At 42.8% G+C, this 26,253-nt stretch overlaps 1 long non-coding RNA gene across 1 annotated transcript in view; it reads left to right on the top strand.

Annotated features, from left to right (window-relative positions):
* The window catches only part of LOC130543229 (uncharacterized), a 38,806-nt gene extending 13,017 nt beyond the window's left edge, over positions 1-25,789 (top strand). The window contains exons 2-3 of the long non-coding RNA XR_008958400.1: positions 24,298-24,422; positions 25,573-25,789. This is a non-coding gene — a long non-coding RNA (uncharacterized LOC130543229). The remainder of the gene's footprint in view (positions 1-24,297; positions 24,423-25,572) is intronic.
* Positions 25,790-26,253: the final 464 nt, after the last annotated feature.

The raw sequence follows: 26,253 nt of genomic DNA, 5'->3' as shown, positions 1-26,253 counted from the left end.
AATAAACATGTTAAAATATTTTCCAAGGATAGTATATGTTAAGTGTGAATTTTTTTTAAAACAATGAATGGTCTTGGGAATATCTGTTTAAAAGTACAGCTCATCTCTCCACTGGATTCTCATTTTCATCATGATATTTTCTGCCTATTTCTCTTGGTGCTATATTTAAGGGGCTCAATATATGTGACTGAATAAACAATAAATGAATGAATGAATGAATCTTGACACCCCACAAAAGACATGTTTGCCTAATCCTCCTGATTAGTTTTTTTTTTCCAGTTTCTAGAACTTCAGAGATTCCTGATTAAATATCATTAATGAGATAAACCACTTCTCAGGTGCAAGGGCTTGCATTTGAACCCCCCAAAAAAAAATTGCAGTTAATGGGTCCATAAATTGATGTCTCAAGGCAGGCAAATGGAAATGAGCTTTGGCAACTGCTGCAGATCCTGTGAAAATACTTGCTAGTTCTGTGACTCTGGCTAGTTACCTAAACACACTGAGTTTATTTCTTATCTGCACAGTGAGAATAATAACATATGTACTTCACAGGCTAAATGAGTTAACATGTAGAAAGTACTTAGAAGAGTGCCTGGCACATAGCAAGTGTTCAATAAATGTAAGTTAATGTTATTGTATTACAATAAGTATAATAATTACTTATCCTTCCTGTAATATATTAAATGCATTACTAGCTAGTGCTGTTACTATTATTTAGCATACTGAAGACATTGTATTCTGTTTTTGCTCTGGTACATTTTCATTCTTGTTTTCATTTCTATTTTTGTCTAGAAGCTCCTGGAAGGAGACACATTGTGTACATTAGTTCCACTGAAACTCCCACAATTCCTCTCCACAATTCCGACTGGCAGAGCTTTTTTGCGAGATGGTCTACTTCCCCTGTCTCTACCTTGCAGACAAATATTGCCACGGATCGAGGCTGGAACTCTGCTCTAAAAGACAACAGACATACTGAGCACTCAGAATGGCAACTTCTTAGGTTAAAAAAAAGCTTCTTAAGATAACTGGTCAGAGTCCGCCCTCCTCTTTTTTGAAAAAAATATTGGTGGCTAAAAAAAAGAAAAATGAAAATTAACAAGTAATTGAGTCCAGCTGGCTGTGCTGCCAACAAAAGTCTGTCTCTTAGAGTCAGTGTGGCTCAGAGCACTTGGAAATTAATGGTGTGGAATTAGTTTGAAGTTCATGGCAATTTTGCACACAAGTGCTTTTAACACTAATCTCGAATTTGGAGATCGTTGGCATTGCCTCTGACCTCATCCTTTTATCTCCGCATCTCTAATGGACTCAGTCTTTTATTTAGAAAATTTTCAGGATTTACCCTCATTCTTGATAAATTATCACAGTTTATAATTGAATCCTTTCTTTTCACAAATTCCTGTGTTGTTGTTGCTTAACTTTACGAAGACTTTCTGTGCTTTTATTTCTTTATCCTAAACATAGGAGTTATTTCTAGGACTGTGGGCAAAAAGTCAGTTTGTGAAATCCAGATAATAATTCCTCCAACTAGACCACTTTTAAGACAAGTGCAGGGAAGGCAATGAGTTTATTGAATTGTAGGCACTTATATACACTTGGTGAAACTAATAAAAGGCCCTTGGGAACTATGGAACATAGATGTGTGTCACAGATTTTTTTTTTTAAATAACAGCTTTATTGAGATATAATCACATACTATAAAATTCACCCTTTAAAGCATACAATTTGGTAGTTTTCAGTCTATTCATGGAGTCACACAATCATGATTGTCAAAGAAACCCTATGTCCATTAGCAGTCCCCCCCCCCCCCCCCCCCCCCGTTCACCTCTCTCCTAGCTCTTGGCAACCATGAATCTATTTTCCATCTCTTTGGGTTCGCCTATTCTGGACATTGCACATGCATTGAATCATAGAATATGCAGCCTTTTGTGTCTGGCTTCCTTCACTTAGCTTACGCTAAATGTGGCATGTATCAATAGTTCAGTCCTTTTTATTGCTGAATACTATTCTGTTTTATGTATATACTACATTTTGTTTATCCATTCATCAATTGATGGGCATTCAAATTGTTTCCATTTTTTAGGCTATCATGAGTACTATTGTTACAAACACGGGTGTGTGCTTTTTTCTGTAGACTTATGTTTTAATTTCTGTTGGCTAAATACCTAAGAGTAGAATTTTTGAACCATATGTGAGAGACCGAATATACAAATGGAAAACGTCCGGATCCTATATAAAAACAGCGTTCAGACCCGTAACCTGTAGCAACCTGCCCAGAAATCCATCTCCGTATCTACAGTAAACAGCTTGGAAAGCCAGCCCGCTAGAAGTCAGGCTTGCAGGAAGCCACATTGCTATGTTTAGTAACACTCCAGGATGCTAGAGAGTAACTTCTGTAACTATTGGCCCCAGATGGCCGGGACTTGATTAGTAACTCACAGCTCCCCTCATTTTTGTTCTGGCTACAAGTAGGACCAATCAGAGAAAGCCGAATATGTGCCCCTAACCAATCACGCGGGTGCCTCAGGTCAATCTCTCCAGATCCAGGTGGTTCTGCAACCTTCCTTTTTTCCCCCCACTGTGACGCTTTCCCACCTGCCTCTGAGTCTCTACCGCAGCGTGTAAGGGCTGGTGGCTGAGTCCTGTGCTGTAGAGCAAGCTCTGAGTAAATAGTTTTTGCTTTTCCCATTTGTTTGGTCTTCATTCATTTCTACATATGTTAACGCTGCATTTAATGCGAATTGCCAGTCTGTTTCCCAAAGTGGCTCCCACATCACAGATTGTAACTTTCTTTTGTCTTACTGTTGGTGCAAGCTCGAGGCAATAGGGAAATTGCAGAACTGACTGCTGGAGCGAATGATTTCCACGTAACATTGTTTCATTAACTTGGTGGAAAAGGAAGAACTCGCTTTAAAAGAGCGACCTGTTTGGTTTGGGGAGTCAGGGTTGGATCTTTGAGAAGCTTCAGGTAAAGATGTTTAGGAGTTAGTCAGTCTTGGGGTTGCTTTTCCATAACCTTTCCTTTTGCTTCTCACACCTCTTCTTTGAGATTTTTCCTCATTGAAGGTCATTCCTTCAATCGAGTTTCCCCCATCAGTATACCTTCCTCTTGGGTTATTAAGAAATGCAATGCCTTCTTTTCCCTTAATAACTGAGTACTGGAACAGTGATTTGCAGCTTTTGTTGGGAAAGTCCTCAGGGACAGAACCAGGGGGATGTGGTGGCCCTGTGAAAGTCAGGAGACACCAATACTAGATTTTTCGAGAATAAGCTCATTACCTCCTTTTTAAAGATTGGTGACTTTTCATGTGTTTATAATTACCAAGAGTTAATATCCTGACGGGTGTTTCAAAACTCTCTCCCCATTTAAGCCTCATAACTCTGAGATGTAGGTATTTTTGTCCCCACTTTATAATGCAGATTTTGATCTTTTTATGCTTACTGATCAATCCCAAATGATTAGGACAGCATCTGGCACATAGTAGGTGCTCAAATAGTTCTTGTCGCAAGAGGACATGGGCTTTTTTATTTGTCTACATCAGACTGTGGCTCCGAGGGGGTAGATGTGGAACCCAGTGTCCCCTTAGCTGATACCAAAGGCCGTGTGAGCTGCTCTGGCCCACGGTCTCCAGTGCCCCGTCGCTCTAATGAGGAGAAGATGCCAGGTCAGTTTCCCAAGCTGGTGTTCCCACCACAGCAGGTGACTCATCTGTGTCTTCACGGATGTTTTGCTCCAATATTGAGAACTGCTGAGTGCCCAAAGATCATTTTCTTCCCTTTGGGACCTGTCAGCCTTTCATATGCTAAGGCCCATTGTGAATCACCAAGGAGAACAAGTAGGACATTGGGCTATAGAGTCCTCCGAAATCTCCTTTCGTGTGTGTGTGTGGGGGGGGGGGGGGGCATCTATTAACATCTCCTAGGAACGAAGTTTTAGAGTACATGGTCTCAATTTCTTGTGTTCTTTTGATTGGCTGCATCTAGCCCTATAATTGGTTGACTTGAATTGTGGTAAAAGAACAAATTAAGGTCAAATCTTATTATAGAAAATACAGTTAGAAAAATATTACTATAACAAAGATATTTTAAAGACCTGGCCATAGGCCTAGAGTAATAGGGGCTTGCTGATTTCTTTAGAGTTAAATATGCTGCTACAAATAATTTAGTACAATAAATGCTTTTCTCCTGCCCTATTTTTACAATAGAGGGGGGGAAAGTGGCACCTTGCTGTGTGGTATTTACCCTCCCAAGGAATATTTATTGAAGCCTCCCAAGCACCGTAGGACCCTGTGGGGGACACCAGGAGGGCCAACACAGGACTCCAGCCCCCAGGTATTCATAATTTGTTGGGGAGTGATGAGAATGTACATGGGAGCCTCAAATTAGTAGCAGAGCAGGGAATGAAGTCCCCTCTGTACCAGACACGTGATTAAAAAAAATTAAAAAGCCATTTAAGACAATTTAAAAGACAAGGTAAGATTGTTTGGGCTTGAAGCCCACACAGACTAGGTTACAGGCTTCCTGGGGGCAGCACTGGCTTTGCTGTGCGTCCCCTCTGTGCTCCCCTGGGGTCTGGGCAGGGAGTGGGTACGGGGAGCCAGCACTGCATGTGGCCACCGCCCCCCTGTCCCGCTCCCCTACTCCTGGGTCCGGGACACTTTGCAGCTGAGTCTGCTCCTGAGTCCCACCTGAAGATGTCCTCACCTTTGACGTGTCACCCTCCTCGCCAGGCCCTGAAGCTTAAGGGAAAGGAAGGGTGTCAGGGGTGCAATCAAGCGCTGCCGGCCCTCAATGCCGGCACCACACCTGTGCCGTTTCCCCTCATAGACCTCTCTCCCTTCCGTTGTGATGGAGATATGTGTGTGCGTGTGTGTGTATAAATTATATGTGATATCGGATATATGCTGTACATCATATATAGTGATGTATATAGCACATGGTATATATGATATCACACATAAATTATATATATACATTGTGATATCGTGTATATACACACACACACATCACAATGGACATATATATATATATAGCTTATATATACAGAATACTTTAAAGTTTTATGGCAATGATTACACGAGACAGTGCATGGAAAGCCCGAGTCCAGTGCCTGGCGATGAGTGGCCAGGCTGCTAGGTCAGACCTTTAGGTTCCATATGGCTGCTGGGCTCCCCTCGGCTCAGTCGCCCCTCCAGCCCGCTGCTGTGGCAGAGCAGGAGTCTGGGGGCTGGCGCCTTGGATCACAGCCCTTCTTCTCCTTCTGGCTGGGTCATTCTGACAAACCGGACTTGAGCCCACTCTTCCCTGCTTTAGTGTCTCTGCAGCGGCCCCTCCAGATCCCAGTTGTCTGCCAAGTGGGGGTTAATGCTCTCGCCTCATGGCAGTAAGAATCATTTCTGGTTGCTCTAAGCTTGTAGCATTTCCATTCATAGCAATCCCAGAGAAAAGAATGTGGTTCTCGGTTCCAGTCATCTGCAGGGATCCCCTAAAAATGCTCTAATTGGCCCGACTTGGGTCCTGCCAGACCAATCACTATTGCCACTTTGACCAGTCAGGCTGTGCCTCCTCGAGCTGGAAAGGTAACATCACCTGACTGATAGCCACGTCACAATCACACAGAGCAGGGACAAGACAATTCCCTAAAGAAAAAGAAGTCAGACCCTCCCCTCCCCCTGCACACACACCAAAAAAAAAAAAAAAAAAAAAAAAAAAAAGGCAGGTATCCACAATAAGAACACCCTTAACTAGCTTCTGCACTAAACTGAAGGTTAAAGTCTGGATTTCTGGTGATGAGAATGTTCTGAATCCCATAGTAGTTACCCATGCTCTTTGGACATCATGGTTTGGACCTGCCTGGATGGCCTCCCGGTTTTGCACAAGTATTCTTCTGGGAAGAGACTTCTCCACAGCTTTCGTTAGACCCTCAAGCATGCCCAGGACCCAGGATGTTTCAGAGACACTGACCTAGAGACTAGATCTCTAGATGACTCCGTAAATACTGTGTGCCTGGTTTGTTCCTAGCCACTGCGGATGCAATGGTGCAGAAGACAACACTTAAGGGGCTCTCTGCAGGGTGGAATTTTCGTCTCCTGTGGGGCGCCTGGCTACTGATGTCTGGCCAGCAGGAGACTTGAAAAGAAAGCTGGCTTTAGGGAAGCAGAAGGGAATTTGCCTCAAAGTTAGAAAGTCCAGTGGCAGTTTGTGGATAAAGGAGAGAGTCAGTGAAACAAATCGAGGGTGGGTCTGGGGAGGGGCGGAGCATCTGTATGATGCAGGGTGGAGGCCAGGCAGATTCCGGTCCTGCTGCGGGAGGACTGGAATGACATACAAAGGGCTCATAGATCACAGGATTTCGGAAGGTCCGTAACCATCACGTGGAGGAAGAAATCACGATGCAAAAAGGTGAACTGACTTACTCTGCGACCCACCAGAATTCTTTCGGCTCTAGGATGCTACATTCGGATCTCCTGGCAAAAGCCCACTGTTCTTTGCTTCTCCTTGCATCCTCCCTCCAATTGTGTGGCCAGCACTGGGAGAACTGGGTGGATTCAGTGGAAACGAATGACCTGGGAGTGAAGAGTGTAGACATCACTGAGAAGCTGACCAGGAAACCCAGGACTCAGTGAGGCTGGAACACCACCTCCTGGCTTCTCCTGCAGCTCCCCGCCCCCATCTGGCAAACCTCCCCAGGACTCCTCCCATCAAGCAGGACCCTCTCTAGACACATTTCCTCCAGGGTCCTCCGAGGGAGTCAGAAAGGAACAGCATGCACTTTTGATAGTCCTGGTCTTGTTCCAAATGAGAACGGCTGCTGTAGAGAAATGCAGATGCCTCCTGCCTATTTGTGCCAAAAAAGTACGCCCCACCTACAAAATTACAGAGTTATTAGTTCTTGAAAATGCACTGCTTCTACTCCTTCCATTGAAATTCAATCCGATGCAATTAAAACATCGTGGCAGCCTCCACAAGGGCACAGATGCCCTGGAAAATGATTTTGGGGGTGTTTTCCCTGGCTGTGAATAGTCCGTCAATGTGGAGGCGACCACACACGTGCTTAAAAATGAAAACAGTCCTGATGGTAATGGAGCAATTCAATAATACTCACTTGCATTTCGAGAGACACTTTGTTTTAAGGTTAACTTTTGGTTGGGTTGGTCATGAGCAGACATAACTTGGGCTCTGTCTCCACTCTAAGTGCTTTCTCTTTGCTCACTCCTCTCCCCCAATGCTTTTCCCCCTCTGTTTCTCTCTCATTCCTTGAGGCCTGTGTGCTGGCCACTACCAAGGAACCCACTCTGAAGGCAGAGTAACTGACGCTGTAAAGATTCTCTCTCCAGGCAGTGTTTCCAAGGGGCTGGTGACGAGGCTGGTGACACCCAGTGGTGTCTATACCAAGTCCTGTTGGGTTAAGGCTCTAGCTTCTTAACAGACTGACCCGCTTATCACGGAGCAGAGTGCCATTCCTTAGCTTGGGATTTGGAGGTCCCCACACTGGTCCTCACCAATTATACCTCCTGTGTCCCACCACTCCCACCAAGCCTGGTCTTTTCTACCTTTACGCTGGATTCAAACCCTAAGTGACGTCATGGTCTCCTCTCTATTCATTAAGACCATTCGCATAGACCTTGGCCCAATGTGTTCTCCATGTTCTCCTAGAGTCCTTTCTGACATTTCTGTAATTGCTTGCCACCTATTACCCACGGCTCCATACTACTGGGTTTGTTTTACTAAATTAGAGAGTGTGCCTTGCTTCCAAAGAGCATAAGATCCTGAACTGGGGACAGTTTATATGGCTTGATACACTTCTTACTTTTGTCTGATGCCTGGTAGGTGTTCAATGGCTATTGGTTGGTTTATGGATTTTCACGAACTGAAACACTTACCTCAGTAAGCAAAGCTTTTTGGAAGTAGATTTAGGCCCAGGCACGTTTGTATGACTTGATCAGAAATGCACAAGGCCAAAAACTCACATGGAGGGCCACATAAGGGCACGGACCCTGGAGTCCATAGGTCTGGCTTGTACCTGGGCTCTGGTATAAAGTAGTCATGGGACATTGGCCAAGATACTGCTCTGTGAACCTATTTGCTCATCTGTAAAATGGGATAATAACAATAACAACAATAAAATACTGATGGTGAGTATTTAATGATAACAGAAAGCAGCATTCTCAAGACAGCAAGAGGTCTGGAGTTACATTGCCTTAGACCAGCTCTGCTACTTCTTAGCTATGTGTCCTTGGGTAAGCTATGTAACCTCTCTGTGTTATATAGTTTTTTCTTCTGCAAAAAAGGGATATAAATAATAATAATACCTACCACTTAAGGTTCTAATGAAACCTGAATAATTTGGAATGATGTTTGGCACATAGCTTGTTCTATAAGCAAACTAAACAGTAGTAATGCATGCAAGTCACTAATGCCAGATAGGCACTGTTCAGTGCTCAGCTACTCTTGAGCTCTGTTACTTCTTTTATAACGAAAGCTGCTATCACTGCCACTGATATTTGCCACCGCTAACAGCAAACCCTCGAACCAGGTTGTGTAGTCCAACACACTCAAATCCCACTTTAAATTTCTAGATTTTCATGTGATAACAAGTAGGGCTTTGGTTATTCTGTACTGTTAAAGTTGATTCAGTGCTGTAATAGTTTCTTTTTTCACTTTATTTTTCATTTTTATTTTTTAGTATTTTTAAAGATTTATTTATTTATTGGGGGGGGGCAGAGGGAGAAGGAGAGAAAGCATCTCAAGCAAGGTCTGCACTGAGCACGAAGGCTGACTCAAAGCTCAATGATCTCACAACGCTGAGATCATGACCTGAGCCAAAATCAAGAGTCAGATGCTCAGTGAATTGAGCCACCGTGCACCCACTTTCTTCATTTTATTTTATTGAAGGTTTTCCTCTGGTTTTATCCACTTCCCCTCTAGATTGTGTTTTGGTGATCCAGACTCAATCATATCAGAAACTTGGTGTAATTTTGGATTCCATTCAATGGTGGGACCTTCCAGCTTCTCACCACCTGATGTTGCAAATCTCCGAGTATTTGCATTGGCATTTGTCTTCCAGAAAAGTTATTTCTGTCCCTTATCTGCTGGTAAATTTCCACTTGTCCTTCAAGAGAGCTAAAGCATCTTGTCAATTACCCTTTTTTACTTCTGAAGAATAATTACTCCTTTATCTACTTGTCATTATATGCAGTTTTTGTATGGCATTGTCTGAAACTCCAAGAGTAATGGAACCATTGTTTACTGTTGCCTTCTCTGCACCACAAAGAAATTGACATGAAGTTAGCACATGTATTAGTCAGGACAGATTAGGATGTGCTGAGTAACAAATAACCCCAAAGTCAGTGAATTAACACAACAGTTTATTTCTTACCTTTGCTAATGTAACATGAATGACAGCAGGAGGTGCTTCTCCACACAGTCACTTAGGGATCTAGGCTGGGAAGGGCTTGAGCATCTCTTAGCTGTACGAGCTAGAGTTCATAATCTCCTCAGTGCTACGTCAGTAGAAGAGAGAGATGCAAGATTTATGCATAGCCTCTTCGTGGTCTCAAGCTGGACATGATACATGTAACTTCCACTCATGTTTCATTGGTCATAACGAATGGCCTCAGATCATGGCTACACCTAACTGTGCAAGGAGGAAAATACAAGAAGATTCAATATTGGGTGAGTATTACTGTCTCTGCTGCAGGAAGCCATAAACATTTGTTGAATGGACGAAGCTGACACTGTGGCCCAATGGGAAGAGCACTCTCTGAACCCACAGAAAGACCAAGTTAGATGGTACAGCCTTGGAAAAGCCACTTGGTCTCCTGGAGTCTCAGCTTCCTCTTCTGAGAAGTGTGGAAGGAAAATGTAGACCCTACTCTCAGTTTTGTTTTGACTAGAAGAGACGGAGCAATTAGTGCAAGCACTGATATATAGTAAAATGACTGTGGCTTACTCTTTGTGCCAGTTATTCTCAATCACCTTGCCTGTATACACCCTCCCCCTTCTCCCTCCAAGAGCTGCTCCACCCAGGCTCCTTTGCTTTCTGCCCCTGGTTGGGAAGCACAGAGAGGGAATAGGAGAGAAAGAGGAGATGGGAGGTGATGCATTTATTTCATCCCTGATTCAGGATGCGCTGACAGTGTCAGACAACCCCTTTCAGGGTTCTGATCTCAAATGGATTCACTCCAGTAGCACTGTTTCCTCTCTTGCCTTTTCTTTTCTTTTTTAAAGATTTTTATTTATTTACTTTAGAGAGAGAGAGCACGAGCTGGGGCAGGGGCAGAGGGAGAAGCAGGTTCCCCAGTGAGTAGGGAGCCCAATGTGGGGCTTGATCCCAGGACCCTGAGATCATGACCTGATTTGAAGACAGACATTTAACTGACTAAGCCACCTAGGTGCCAGCTCTCTTGCCTTTTTTAAAAAAAATTATTATTTTTTTCATCACGTCCAATGTATAGTACATCATTAGTTTTTGATGTAGTGTTCAACAATTCACTAGTTGTGTAGAATACCCAGTGCTTATCACAACATGTGCCCTCCTCAATACCCACCACCTGGTTACCTTATGCCCCCACTTCCCTCCCCTCTGTAAGCCCCAGTTCATTTCCCGGAGTCCAGAGCCTCTCATGGTTTGTCTCCATCTCTGATATTTTCTCTTGCCTTTCCAAGCTCATGTGAGGTTGCAGTTCCCTGCTGTTGCTAGTCTCTGGGTGTCTTGACAAACCATGTGGCTTCTTTAGCTCTGAACACCCCCCTGTAAATGGTCTCTTCTTTAAAGTCTTCTCACAAATCCTACTGAGCATGCTTTCTGCTTCCAGCCCTGATCCTGGCTGATACTTTAACCGTCTGGACTCCATGCTCCTTGGGGGCATGAGCTGTGATTCATCTTTTCTCCTCATTCCCAAACATAGCACAGTGTTTGAGATAGAGGACATATTCAGTTTTTAAAAGAAGCTTTTAAATATTAAATTGATAGATCATACTATTAGCTAATATTCATTGAATGTTTCCTATGTCCCAGGCACTATATGGCATTACAATTTCAGTCATCCATGAGGTGGGTACAATCACTGCCCTCGGATTTCATATGATGATATTGAGGTCCAGGGAGGCTGAGCTACCTGTCATCTAGTTAGAAAGTGGTGGATCTGGGACTTGAACCCCAGATGCCCGATTATGGGTTTCCTGCTCATAACTGCTATCCCAAATCAGTTGGTACCTGCTAAAGAGAGGCTCTAGGCCTCCAAGATCTTTTGGATAGACAGCACAAAGGCTTTCATTGACAATCATTCAGAGAGTATGGAAAATAAGGCCACCTTTATTCCTTGTGGGGTTCTAGGTCTATGGTTTAATTGAAGTACAAATGAAATTTCAGTGAAAGTGCCGGATAAGTTTGCCTGAGGCTTTTCCTTTGCCTTCTCCAAGGTGCTGCCTGGTTAATGAGGCTATTGAGAGAAGGTAAGGCCCTAAGTTTGTGGGTGGGATTTGGGGGTATGGGCAACAGCCCATAAAGAACGTCTGTGTCTGCAGCTTCCATGGGTTGGGGCTGAGGGTGGAGGGTGGTCATTTCAGCCAAGAGGGGAGAGCTAATGAGAGGAGAACTACCTGCACGGTTCAGGAATGGAGAGGCAACTTGGAGCCTGAATAAACGCTTTGACAGCCTGCTTTGAGACTCTGCTTCCCCATATGCCAATCTTACATGTGCCCACCTGCTCCCTAAATAGATGACTAGTGAGACCTAGCAATACAAATAAGTCACCAAGTCATCTCACTGGAGGATCACTCGTTCGTTCAACAAATGTGTAATGAATGCCCACGTTGTGACACGTGCCACGGGGCACTAGAGAGGCACCAGTAAACAGTATACCTCAATATTCCACATTCTAGTAGAGACAGCCAATAGCCATGAAAGACATGTGAGTTTGATCTTGAGTCAGCAGTAGATATGGATAAGGGCCACAGAGAGAAGTGAAGCAGGGCACAGGGAGAGAGTGCACCAGGACGGTTGGTCAGGGCATATAATCAGCAGGTGCCATTGAAATGACTTGACTTTGTGAGAGAGTGAGCCACGGATTATCTGACGGAAGGACCGGAAGGAAGAGCTTACCTAGGGAGTTTGGGCATGAGCAAGGAGTCCAGTTTGGCTGAGCAGAGTGCCCGAGGTTGAGAAAGAGGTAGGCGGTGAGGTGGGAGAAGGGCGCGCTTCATCAGCCATTCAAAAGGCTTCTGCTTTTATTGGGGTTGGGATGGGAAGCTGTTGGAGGCTGGGTAGCAGAGGCATAGATGATTTGGCTTGGTGTTAACAGAGTCTGGTTGTGCCTTCGAGTATAGGGTGTGGGGAGCAAGGGTGAAGATGGAGGCAGGACTAAACTTTGGGTTTGCATTCATCCCATTGCAATATGAAGGTAGCTTCAGGGAGGGTGGGGGAGGTGCAGGTGGAACGAGGGGGTGGATTCTGGAAAGATATCTTTCAGAACAGAGGATATTTCCTTGCAGTGTGTCTTAGAGCTTTCTCCCTAGCCCTGTTCTCACTAACATTTATATCTGCAGTAGGAAATCTGCTAAGCACATTGGCTGGCAAAACCAACATGGAGGATATGGCCTAAATTGAAGGTTGGGTGGTGGAACAGGGATCCAGGATTAGTAAGACAAATAAATGGGAGCAGTGGGCTGGAGGTAACTTAGGCAGTGGCAAATGACTGGTTTCCCCAAACCAACCATATAGATAAATAAACTATGTCAGCACATCACATCAGCACTCTTCAGGATCTCAACTGCTGTAAATTTGTTATGTATGAGGTGGCTCTCAAAAAAGTTGAATGCTTTATCACTAAAATATAGTACTGAGGGAAAGAGGGGTAACCACTTCATTCTTCTCTACTCTAATTGAACCACATCTTACATACTGGCATCGTTCCATATTCTCAAAAGGATAGGCTAGCTGAACAGAATTAAGAGAAAAGTGAACAGGATAATTATGAAAAGCATAATGTAGCATAAGAAATGATTCAGGAATTAGAGATATCATGTCTGAAAAAAATAAGAATTTTGTAGGGTGGAGAGGTAATAAACAGTTTTAAGTAACAGACGCTCAATGTGATGACTAGAGAATACTTGGGTTTTCCTAAGAGATTCCAGTGTAAACTTATTGGCAGAAGCCCCAGATGAATATAATTCAATTTTATGTAAAAACTGTCCAGCATCCAGAGTTGTTCAAAGATGAAATGTTTTGAACCAAAAAGTCATGAGTTCTCGAGTCCCGGAGGTGCTCAAGCAGAGGCAAATAGGCTGTTAGACTCGGTGTTCTTTGAGAAATCTTCCAGTCCGGGATCTCAGTCATCTGGGATTCTGGATTCGCTGGAGTCACAGCTCTTGTATCTTAATTCTTGAGCTCGGTTGTAAACTCCATACAGATAGTGCACATTATTCATTTTTGTTTTCCTCAGAGCACCCAGAACAATGTTTTACTTATTTTCAATTTTAAAAGAATTCTTGGAGAGAGAACAAGCATCTGGTTTATGAAACTATTATAAGCTTGGTTTCAACACTATTTGAGACCCACACTAGACTGGTAGTATTTGTGTAGGAGTAGTAGCTAGGAATATACGACGTCTATTTTTGACTGAAGGATACCAGGAAGGGAAAAGAGGGTTCATTTTCCATTTTAATCTCATAGTTGAATTTTTTAGCCTCTGCTGGCTTTCCTTTTGACCACAGGAGGATGGAGGGCGTGCCCGAGCAGAGACTCAGATAAACTGAGGAGCCCGTGCAAGGACGTGGTGGTCTCAAGGAGGCCTGCAGGGGTGGGGGGAGCCGGGAACATCCCCCAGCTGCAGTCCTTCGGGCCTGCAGGGGGGCAGAGTTGCATGGCACATGTCAAAAGTCCAGTCGATCTGTGACATGGCAGCACGACCCCAGCTAGGAGATAAAACCAAGGGAGATATGCCAGGTGGACCTGGCTCAGAGAGGGAGTGACCTTAAGGAGGGATCTGAATTTGCTGGGAACGGCCATCAGTGGTGTGTGGGGATCCTGACTTATGGTATGAGTCATCTTTGTGGATTTCCTTCTATCCGAAGTCCTCAGATATGAGCTACTTTGTCTAGCCCGCTGAAGGCCATGGGCCTGGAGCAAACTGGTGGTGGGACACAGGTCATGTTCCATGTTCTCTGCATCCTTCTGTTTCTTCCTGGAGTCAATGGGAGAAGGCCAAGTCTGTGACGGTCCTTTCTCTGGGAACCGATTTTAGTTCAGAGAGAGGACAGATGCAATGCTGTATCTAGGAGCCAAAATAACATGCCTTCCTATGTCTTTCTATTTTTGTTCATGAGCATAATGAGAATCAAGGACGACTGGCAGACGTTCTTCGAGGTTCTATCTTGCAGAGGCTTAGACCCAAGCTTGTATACTCACTGAAGTTCAGGCATCTGCCATTTTTCAGGATTTCCTCTCTTGACAAGCACGTGGGATGTAAACGAGCATCTGCAATGTTTTGGGGCCACACAGGCATGACCTTCTGAGCCCTAACGGGTTGCCTGAGAAAGAACCATTTCTGGGTCCGTCTCGTCGACAGGGCTGGGGCGTGAGGGTTGGAGCTGAGCGTGCAGAGCCTCGTTATCACCACAGACCATGTCTGCCAGCAGGGAATGTGCTGTTTATTTTCCGCCGTGAAGGTCTGAGCGATCCCCTTCTGCTGTTGCACCATTTGCCTGAAGTTGAATGATAGACCCTGAGAAGGCCGACTATTCATCCAACATCTGTTTCTCCGATTTTCCAGGCTCCTTGTTGTTTTGAAGTGCTCGGAATCAGTGTTTTAAGTGCATGTGGGCATAATATTCAGTATATTAATACACACTGGAGACAGTTCTGCCTACTAGAAAGCCAGGTACTACAGGGTTATAAAAGTCATTTGATACCTTGTAAAGCCCAAGACACCTCACCAATGCCCAGGCCCCGTTACTTGATGTAGTCAGGTGATAACATGTGTACACTTGTACAGCCTTCTCCAGCAAGTGCCAAAAGTTCATGCTAAGTACTACATAAATTATCACCCAATTAAGTACTGTTATGGTTTGGATTGGGGGGAGGTGTAAACTCAATACTCCTTGGAGAGCAATATGCAGAAATATGATGTGGAGTTAATTGTATGGGTCCAGGTCAAAGATCAAAGTACAAGTGGAATTGCCTTTGCAAAGGGAGAATTCGGAAAGGATTTTTGTTGGCGTCTTAATAATTTCATTTTTCATTATTTGGCTTCTTCCAGCCCGCAACCCCATTGGTTCCTTCTTCCATCCTTCCTCAGTTCTCTGTAAATGGCTTGAAGGGGCATCCTCTCCCTTCCCTTCTGCAGTCTCTGTCCACCCTAGTTCCCCGGCTAACCCAAACCGAAGCAGGAGGTCTTGGGTTTGAATGTTGGCTCTCCTAATTACTGGCTGACCTTGCGCAAGTTGCTTAACTCCGGAGTCTTAGGCTTCTCATCTGTAAAATGGTGAAATTATAGTCCCGATGGCATTAGGTCCTGATGGTATAAATGACATAATGCCTGTACTACACGTGCACAACGATACAAGGGCTCAATAAACACCAACTGCTACTCCCCATCTTCTCTTCCTTCGTAGACTGACAGGGGCATTGAGCCCTTTGGTGATGGTGAGTCATCCCTCTTAGTTTTGGGGTTACCACTTATTCTTCACCCCAGATATCGTTCAACTTAGGGGGCCCATTTATCCATTTGTAAATCCAATACATTCATTTGTTAAACCCTCTATGTGTACCAGGTACTGTACTGTTTCCTAGTTCCCGAGGCTGAAAATTTTCCGAGCTTGAATCTCTTCTGAAATCCTGTTCTTGGGACCAAGTATTTTCTCTCGTCTCCTGGGAGACTCTTTGGTCCCTGACCATCTCCCCACTCCAGCTAAATTAATGTTCCCACTGAACTCCATTATCTATCTATGAGCGGCTGTGGGGCAGGATGGATGAGAACGTGGGCTCTGGGGTTCAACTCTGTGGTCCTGAACAGGTGTTTTTATTCCTCTGTGACTTACTGTCGTTATCTGCATTCCTTACAATAGCACCCACCTCATTGGGTTTGTGCTGGTCACTTACCAGTTTATTCTCAGATCCCTTACTCACTATCCCTCTAAAACACATCTCTTGCCTCCCAGCTGTGTTCAGTCCATGGGAGACACTGGCAAGGGATTGGAGGGCCAGGGAAGGGAGAATCAATCATCCAAGGTCCCAGCCCCTGCTGGGTAGCCTCCGTTTGTGGATTGAGTTTCTCCTGGTCACTCTGGCTCCTCAGCTCTGGAAAAACCAGCTCATCCCTGTGTCCCCCCAACCTGCACCCCCGTAGGTGGGGTCGTGTTTTCGCGTTTCTGCTACTCTTTGGGTTGTCTTGTCATTGTTTATTTGGTGATGCAGCTTTCCGAGTACTTTTGTAACCAAGTACCTGTATTAAATTCTTTCTATTGAATTATTTGGATGGACTCTACTGAGACTGCACGGAGTCATACATACAAAGATCTTTAGGTAGTTACTGCTACTTACTAAGCACTCAGTACATTTTAGTTATTTCATTTTACTGGGGAACTTACCAGGTTATACTATAAATCTTGGTTTATTTGACATGTCTCCTCTCTGTGAGTTCCTCCTGCAAGGTTGAGGTTGGCCTCGTGTGTGCCCCTGTATCCCCTGCCTCTACTGTAGCACCTGGAGGATGACAAGTGCTCCCTAGACGGGCAATGACTGTGATTCCATTTCGAGTTCCATTCCATTCCCAGCTTGTTCATCTCTCCTACCACCTGTCTTCCCAGGGGCTGGATTCTGTCCTAGAACCCAGGCTGGCAGGAGATCGCTGACCAGCAGATTAGTCCATGGTGGTGGCAATCCGTGCTTGCCAAAATGGACGCGCAAGCCTCCCAGACTCCCCGTCATGGCCTTCTCTCTCTCTGCTTCCTGCTTCTTCATCTCCTGTGGCCATGCTGGCTGGGTAATCGGTGTGGGTTGCTTCCCCCCAACCCTGCCTGCCCAACAATGTCTCCCTATCGTCCTCCCTGTTGGAACTGTCCTCTTCGTTGCTGTCATGCCCTGTTGGTGGGCAAAGAGCCAGGCCCTGGATTCTCCTCCTCTCTTTGGAAGTCCTTTGGTGAGTGGATATGAAGGATCTCATACGCCAACATCCTCAGGTCATTCTCAACTGAAGCTGAGATTTTCTCTCTTTTCGATTGATTTCTGATATTCTTTGGAACATTAAGATATCCTTCAAGCACTGTCAGACCTTATGTGAATGTCCGTGCATTGTGAACTCTGCGATTGAGCGCTAAGATGTAACATTTTCTGAGCTTGTTATGGGTGGGCTCTGCATCATCAGTCCACAGCCCTTTGGGAGAGCAAAACTTCAATGGCCAGAGCCTAGTCTTTTGAAATTTCAGCTCTCCAGAGTTTTATCTTTACATTCTGAAGAGGGAGACAAATAACAAGGAGAGTCTATTAAGTGCAGCGGTGATTCATTGAACTTTTGCTGTGATCCAACAAGGCTGTTGACGGCCTGGGGCACCCACATGGAAAAGACACGAATTACAGTCTCAAGGAGGCACAGTCGGGAGCAAAGAAGCAAATAGAGAACTGTGTTCATGCGAAAAGTGCCTAGTGAACATAGAGAGGGAGTGTCTATTCCTCCAGAGTGGAGATTTGGGGAATCTGGAGAGAAGATGAAGAGAGATGATCATGAGGTTGATAACAGAGACATTTTGAAAGCGAATTTTTAGGGACCTGACTTCTTTACCTCTAGGCTTCTCTGATCAGGTTGAGGTTTGCCCTAGCATTCGGTTACGTGCCTGGCCAAAGAGAAAGACTACTTTTTTCATAAGTACTCTGAGATTTTTTTCATGTTTCAGAGCCAACGAGGCCAAGTCATATCTCGCTTGTTGTATTATCCGTGTACTACTACTACTATTACTTAAGCTAGCGCGACTGCTGAAGGATTACTCCTTCCACCATCACGATGACTACTATTACTAGAACTACTTTCTACTGCTATTCCTACTGCACGAATAGGGAATCCTTACTTTTACCAGACATCGTTCTAAATGCTTTATTTAATTAAGAGAAAAAAAAACTGTATCAATTTTGAAGGAGACGTTTCGAGGGTATTGTTAAAAAAGGTGATTGTTCCACCAGAAAAACCCAGTTAATAAAATGATCCCACTTCCAAAGTATTCTGATAAATCACATTGCAATTCCTTTTTTTGGTGGGGGCGGTATTTATCTATTTATTTATTTATTTAAATTTTTTATTATTATGTTCAATTGGCCTGCAGATAGTACATCGTTAGTTTTTGATGTAGTGCTGGGAGGGGTTGTCCTGCTTTTATTTTTTCCTCTCTGTTGTCTCGGTAAGTATTCTCTGTTGAATGGTAATCTTTTGTCCCCAGGTCATCTCTTTTCAATATAGATTGCTAAATCTTCTCTTCTGCATCTTTCCAAACTATGTTGTGTAGGACTTTGAATACTAAACAATGCCAAATGGATAAGCTATGCGTGTACCGTGCTCTCGAGTCATGAAACGTGCCTATAGTTCCTCGAATGTAATTTAATACCTTGCAATTTAATGCCTCCGTGCCTTGCACATGTTCTCGTCTCAAACAGGAACCACCTTTTTTCTTTCCATGACAGGTCAACCCCTGGGCGTTCTTAATGTCTAATTCAGAGGTCCTCTCACTAGAAAACCATTTCCTTAGCTGGAGGTCAGGATTGGAGGCAGCCTTCCCATTTTTATCACACTCTGTGCTTCTTCTTTTTCATCACGTGTGAGTTCAAGGCTCTAATAGTATCATTTGTTACATATGATTATGCTTGTTTGTCACTGATTCGCGTGTTTGTCAATCCCTGCACACTATAAGCTCTTTTGGGGGGAAGCATTTTGTATTTTTTTAAAGATTTATTTATTTATGAGAGAGAGAGAGAGAGGCAGAGGCAGAGGGAGAGAAAGATCTCAAGCACACTCCCCGCTGAGCCCGGAGCCCCACGCGGGGCTCGATTTCACGACGGTGGGATCATGACCTGAGCCGAAAGGAAGAGTTGGATGCTTAATTGACTGAGCCACCCAGGTGCCTCTGGATTTTGCATTCTTGATACTAACTACCCTCCTTGTCACACAATAAGTATTTCTGGAGCAAAGGAACCAGTGAAGCTAGATCCGGGGACCGTGCGGAGCGGGGATAAAATTCATTTTCCTAGTCCTAAGCTTTCTATGAACAGAATTCATCTGGCTGCATGCAGTACTTTGTTCCTTCCCAAATTTAGCTCCATTAAACTAGACGTATATATGTGTCAATCTGACACACCCCGTGTGCTAGAATGGCCTCAGGGACAGTGGTGGAAACATTTCACTCACTTTGGCAGAGCAAGAAGAATGAGATTGGAGAGCACATCAAACATCAGCAGCTCAACGGAGGGAGCTGGAGTCTTTATTTCCAGTCCAAGGACGGCTATGTTCTCAGGGCGGGAAGGCCGGAGTGTAATAATTTGTGTGGGACTCGCAGCTGGCAACATTAATGAGAAACGGCCTCTTTCAGGTTCGAATGGTGTGAGCTCAGGAAGGCCCTGTGCGGCTGAGTCTGTTTTAAATATCTCTCAGCTTGACTCATCTTGGTACCAGCTCCCCCACACTCACAGTGCCTTGGACAGCTTCCTCGCTCTGGAGTGGAGTGTGTACGTTGGCTAGGGCAGGCCGGGCAAGGGCCATCCTGGCTTAGCTGATTCATGGAGGAATGTTGTAGTTCACTGGGTAAGACAGTTTGAAAGAAGTCAGTCAGAAGAACAGCAAGATGCCGCCTTCAAACAAGTTACCTTCAACTGAAGTTACCCTCATTTACTTAGAAGCCATATTTTGGCTTCTAGATGTCTAAACACGTTTGGACTGAGGTGTTCAGTCCAGAAGAAATCTCATAGCCCATTACAGATTAATAGAAGCTGGGAGGGCGTATGTGGGTTCAAGAGATGCGGAGCAGCAAAGAATACTTAGCTCCCTTCTGTCCCTGCTCTGGCTTCAGTCCGCAATGAGATATAGGACCAAAGACTAAGGCAGACAGGGTCAAAAGACCACCTTTTGACTGATAGTGGCAAGATTAGAGCACAGAGTTCAGTGAGATAGCCAAATAGACTGCCTAAGTCTTCATAGGTGACACTGGATCCTGAGACTTGGGGTATCAGACAACTGAGGACAAATGTACAAGGAGACGTGCATATGCTCCCGAGAGAGGAGAGAAGAAGGAACAGCCATGCCTTCTTTTATTTTCTTTAAAACTCACCCATTGGATATGTCTTTCCTCTTCCACTAGCGTGTAGTGAGTGAGGGGCAGTGGGAATGAGAATGCTATGTTGATGAGTCTCTTTTTATGTGAAGATCGGGCATGGCAAAGAGGCCTCCTCTCTCTATCCCATCTGAGCATCAGACACCCACCATGTGTCCCCCATGTGGCTTACATGACCCGATGCGCCCTCACTACAACCCAGTATGTGCTAAGACTCAAATCCGTATTCTGACTATCCGGTTTGTATCTGAACTCCACCGTTTGCCAGCTTTGTGACTGGAGGCAAAGGATGCAGTTCTGGGGGCGAGTTTCTTAAAGTGCAAACTGGAGGTAATAGCAGTAGCTACCTACAGCGTGTCATGAGGCTTAGTTAATCAGAACAGGCCATACAGAACATAGTTTATATATTACACCGCACTTAATAAATATTATACGTGTGTGATGTTATTATTCTCACAGATTAAAAACAACAGCAACAACAAAGCTCGGAGAAGTTGGGTAATTTGCTGACATGCCATAGATAAAAATGTCACACAAAATTTGAGACTGTCTGACCCTCATGCCCATGCTTTTTCTGCTTCATTATGCTTCTCTCACTCATGATTGATTCAATTATTGACCATTGGAGATTGATTCAACGTCCAGCCCCTGCCCCCTCCCAAAATGTCCCCTGACTGAAGGTTCCAACTTTGTAATTCCAGGGCTGGTTCTCCTGGCACCTAGCCCTCCTTCTTAGGTGGCCTCCCCAAAGTCACCTCCTTAACATAACAAAAGGCCCCTTTACTGCTCTCATCACTTAGGAAACTCCTAGGGTTTTTGAGACCCATGAACTAGGAAATGTGGATGAAAACCGAATGTATATGAGAAATATATGAGAATATATGAGATATGAGAAATATGTATTTGGGTCATCTGAATGACCAAATATATATTTTTCAAAAATCACAATATTTCAACAACCTCTTGTCTTCTCCATTATTCTCAACTTCTACCACCCCTCTCTCCCTAGGACACATCGTCAAAATTATTTTTCATCAGAAAAACTTAATATGGTTGACAATTAATATTCAGCAAGTGTTAAGTATGCACCAGATTTTTTTCTTTCTAAGTGTTTTACATTTACTAAAACATACTATCTTCACAATAACATTTTGAGTTAAATAATATTTTTACTATTTTACAAATAAGAAAAACACACAGAGATGCGAGGGAACTTGTCCAAAGTCTCACAGCTAGTAAGTGATGGAACTAAAATATAAACCTAGTATAGCCTCAAATCCGGCAGTGTGATGCCCCCAGCTTTGTTTTTCCTTTTCAGCAATTCCTTGGTGATTCGGGGCCTTTTCTGGTTCCACACAAATTTAAGGGCTGTTTATTCCAGCTCTTTGAAAAAATGTCATTGGTATTTTGATCGGGATGGCATTGAAAGTGTAGATTGCTCTGGGTAGCATAGACATTTTAACTATGTTTATTTTTCCGATCCATGAGCATGGAATATTTTTCCATCTTTTTGTGTCTTCTTCAATGTCTTTCAAGAGTGACTTGTAGTTTCTAGAATATAGATCCTTTACGTCTCTGGTTAGGTTAATTCTGAGATAACGTATGATTTTTGGTGCTATTGTAAATGGAATGGATTCCCTAATTTCTCTTTCTTCAGTCTCATTGTTTGTGTATAGAAATGTAACTGATTTCTGAGCAAAGACAGCATGATACTGGCACAAAAACAGACACATAGACCAATGGAACAGAATAGAGAACCAGAAATGGACCCTCGGCTCTTTGACAAAACAGGAAAAAACATCCAGTGGAAAAAAGACAGTCTCTTCAATAAATGGTGCTGGGAAAATTGGTCAGCTACATGCAAAAGAATGAAACTTGACCACTCTCACACCATACACAAAGATAAACTCCAAATGTATGAAAGACCTTGATGTGAGACAGGAATCCATCAAAATCATAGAGAAGAACATAGGCTGCAACTTCTTTGATATCAGTCACAGCAACTTTTTTCATGACACATCTCCAAAGGCAAGAGAAACAAAAGAAAAAATGAACTTGTGGGACTTCATCAAGATAAAAAGCTTCTGCACAGCCAAGGAAACAGTCAAAAAAACTAAGAGGCAGACCACGGAATGGGAGAAGTTATTTGCAAATGACACTACAGATAAAAGATTAGTATCCAAGATCTACAAAGAACTTCTCAAACTCAATACACAGGAAACAAATAATCAAATCAAAAAATGGGCAGAAGATATGAACAAACACTTTTCCAATGAAGACATACAAATGGCTAACAGACACATGAAAAAATGTTCAAAATCATTAGCCATCCACTGAGTGTTATACGCAAGTAATGAATCATGGAACTTTACATCAATAGGGATGTAATGTATGGTGACTAACATAATATAATAAAAAAATATTAAAAAATATCATTAACCATCAGGGAAATTCAAATCAAAACCACACTGAGATACCACCTTACGCCAGTTAGAATGGCAAAAATGGACAAGGCAAGAAACAACAAATGTTGGAGAGGATGTGGAGAAAGGGGATCCCTCCTACATTGTTGGTGGGAATGCAAGTTGGTACAGCCACTCTGGAAAACAGTGTGGAGGTCCCTTAAAAAGTTAAAAACGGAGCTACCCTATGATCCAGCCATTGCACTACTGGGTATTTACCCCAAAGATACAGACGTAGTGAAGAGAAGGGCCATATGCACCCCAATGTTCATAGCAGCATTGTCCACAATAGCTAAATTGTGGGAAGAGCCAAGATGCCCTTCAACAAATGACTGGATTAAGAAGATGTGGTCCATATATACAATGGAATATTATTCAGCCATCAAAAAGAACAATTTCACAACATTTGCAGCAACATGGATGGGACTGGAGGAGATAATGCTAAGCAAAATAAGTCAAGCAGAGAAAGACAATTATCATATGGTTTCACTCATTTATGGAACATAAGAAGTAGGGAGATCAGGAGGAGAAGGAAGGGAAGAAGAAAGGGGGGGGTAAACAGAAGAGGGAATGAACCATGAGAGACTATGGACTCTGAGAAACAAACTGAGGGCTTCAGAGGGGAGGTGGGTGGGGGAATGGGATAGGCCGGTGATGGGTAGTAAGGAGGGCACGTATTGCATGGTGCACTGGTGTTATACACAAGTAATAAATCATGGAACTTTACATCAAAAACTAGGGATGTACTGTATGGTGACTAACATAATATAATAAAAAACTATTATAAAAAAATAAAATAGATACTGGACCTAAATATATATATATACCTAGGCAGGCTGGCTTCAGATTGTAGGCTCTTAACTACTAGCTATATTGCCTCTCATGAATTACTAAGATGAGTCATGCCAGGAAGTTCTTGGGCTCCAAATCACCATCCTCCACTTGGGTTTTTCCTATGTCCCTGTCATATACAGTCCCAGATCTCATTCTTCTCTTCAGACTCTCCACTTCTCCCAACCAAGTTTGACCACTTCCATTTTAGTGTCACTGTGGTTCCTGTCAATCATTTCTATTATAACCACTTCACTCTGGCACTTTTTTTTAATTCATAAAATGTCATAATTTATTGAAATACAGCTTATATTCAAAGAAATATAAAGATCTTGTGTGTACAGTTCAATTGGTTTTGACAATTGCATACAAACTGTATAAACCACACCCCTCTCAGATACAGAACTTTTCCATGTTCAGGAAATTCCCTCATGTCCCCTTCTAGCCAATTCCTGCATATCCTTCTCCTCCAAACCAGCCACTGTTCTGGTTTTTTTCACTGTTAGCTTAGCTTTGCCTAAGAACGTCCTATAAATGGAATCATACAGTATGTAACTTTGTGTTGCATGTATCAATAGCTTATGATTTTACTGGTCATATTCCGTGATATAGATATATTGAAATTTGTTTAGTCAATGGATATCCTGACATTTGTTCATTTATTTTTCTGATGGGACCCTTGTGTTCCTCTTTTCAGATTTTGACTCTCATGAATAAAGAACTCTGAACATTCTTGGACCAATACTTTTGTGGACACAGAACATGTTTTCATTTCTCTCAGATAAATACAAAGAAGTGGAATTCATGGATCAGAGAGTAGAGGTATGCTTAATTTTATTTAAAAAAATTGCCAAACCATTTTGGTTGTACCATTTTATAATGGTTGTACCATTTTATACTCTCACCACCAAAGGATGAGAGTTCCAGTTGCTTCTTATCCTACTGCCACTTGGTATTTTCAGTCTTGAAGTTTAGTCATTTTAGTGGGTGGGTAGTAGTATCTCTACGTGGTTTGAACTTGCATTTTCCTGCTGACTAAAGATGGTGAACACTTTGTCCTGTGCTTTTTGGCTATTCATCTATCTTCTTTCATGAGATGTCTGTTCAAGGATTTTGCTTTCCGCCCACCTCTATTATTTCTATATAGATTTCTTGACTTTTAATTTTTGAATTGAAAGTGCTTATAGATTATGGATATAATCCCTTGTTTGATTTATATTGCAAATATTTTCTCCCATTGTGCGGCCTGTCTGGTCATTTTCTTAATGGTGTTTTTTGATGAATAGAAGACCAATTTTGATAAAATCCAATTGATCGATTTTTTTTCGTTAATAGTACTTTCTTGGTTCTGAAAATCTTTACCTACACCAAGGCCATGAAGATGACTTTCAATACTTCATAGTTTGCATCTTACCTTAGGTCTATCATGTATTTTTGAGTTATTTTTTGTGTGTGGTATGAGGTAAGAGTTTATACCTTCTTTCCCTCTATATCTAGTTATTTTGGCAAAATTGATTGAAAAACTTTCTTACATTGAATTGCTTTGAGTATTTTGTCAAACCTTAACTGACTGAAAAAGTAAGAGTATACAACTTGCTTGTTCCCATCCTTAGGGGAAAATTTTTACATTGATTGATTTGTGGGTGTTAAGCCAACATTGCATTTCTCAGATGAACCCCTCTGAATCGTGATGCATTGCCTTTTTAAATATACTGTAGAATTTAAATGGCTAATATTTTTAAATTATTTTTTCTATTATATTCATGTGTAATGCTGGTCATTAGTTCTCTTTTAATGTTTTTGAATGATGCTGGGATTGTGGTTGTACTGTGCTCATAAAATAAGTGTGCAAGACTGAATTTTTATTTTTTGATAGAATTCACTAGTGTCTCTATTTGACTCAGAGCTTTTTTCATGGTAGGCTTTGTATTTTATTTTTTTAATTTATATTTTTAAAATTTATTTATTTAAGAGAGGGAGAGAAAGCACATGTGAGCCGGGCGAGGTGCAGAGGGAGAGGGACAAGCAGACTCCATGCTGAGTGCAGAGCCTGACGAGGGGCTCGATCTCACAACCCTGAGATCGTGACCAGAGCCAAATCAAGAGTTGGACGCTCAACTAACTGAGCCACCCAGGAGCCCCTTCATGGTGTGCTTTTTAAATACTAATTTGATTTTATTGATAAATATAAGGCTACTCAGATTTTCTATTTCTTCTTGGATCTGTAAAACCTATGGTAATATTCTTTCTTTCTTGATACTAACAATTTCTGTTTTCTGTTTTTTTTTAATTTAGTCAAAGTAGAGACTTATCAATATTCTTAAACTTTTCAAAGAACCAGTATTTACTTTTATTGATTTCCTCTATACTTATTTTCTATTTTATTGGTTTGTATTACTTTACATTATTTCTTCCTTCTACTGACTTTGGGCTTAATTTCCTCTTCCTTTTCTGGCTTCTGTGATGGAAGCTTAGATCCTTGACTTTAAGCATTTATTCTTTTCTAATATAAGTAAATAGAGCTATGAAATTTCCTCTAAGCGGTGCTTTAGTTGCCTCCCAATGCATAGTTTAGACGTCTTAATTATCATTCCACTGAAAATGTTTTCTAATTTTGCCAGTTGTAATTCTTTGACCAAAACCAAGAGTCGGG

Source organism: Ursus arctos, unplaced genomic scaffold (genome assembly GCF_023065955.2).
Source record: "Ursus arctos isolate Adak ecotype North America unplaced genomic scaffold, UrsArc2.0 scaffold_9, whole genome shotgun sequence".
In the NCBI taxonomy this organism is placed as follows: domain Eukaryota; kingdom Metazoa; phylum Chordata; class Mammalia; order Carnivora; family Ursidae; genus Ursus; species Ursus arctos.
Note: the sequence above shows the minus strand (reverse complement) of the source record. Positions and strands in the feature narration are given on the sequence as shown.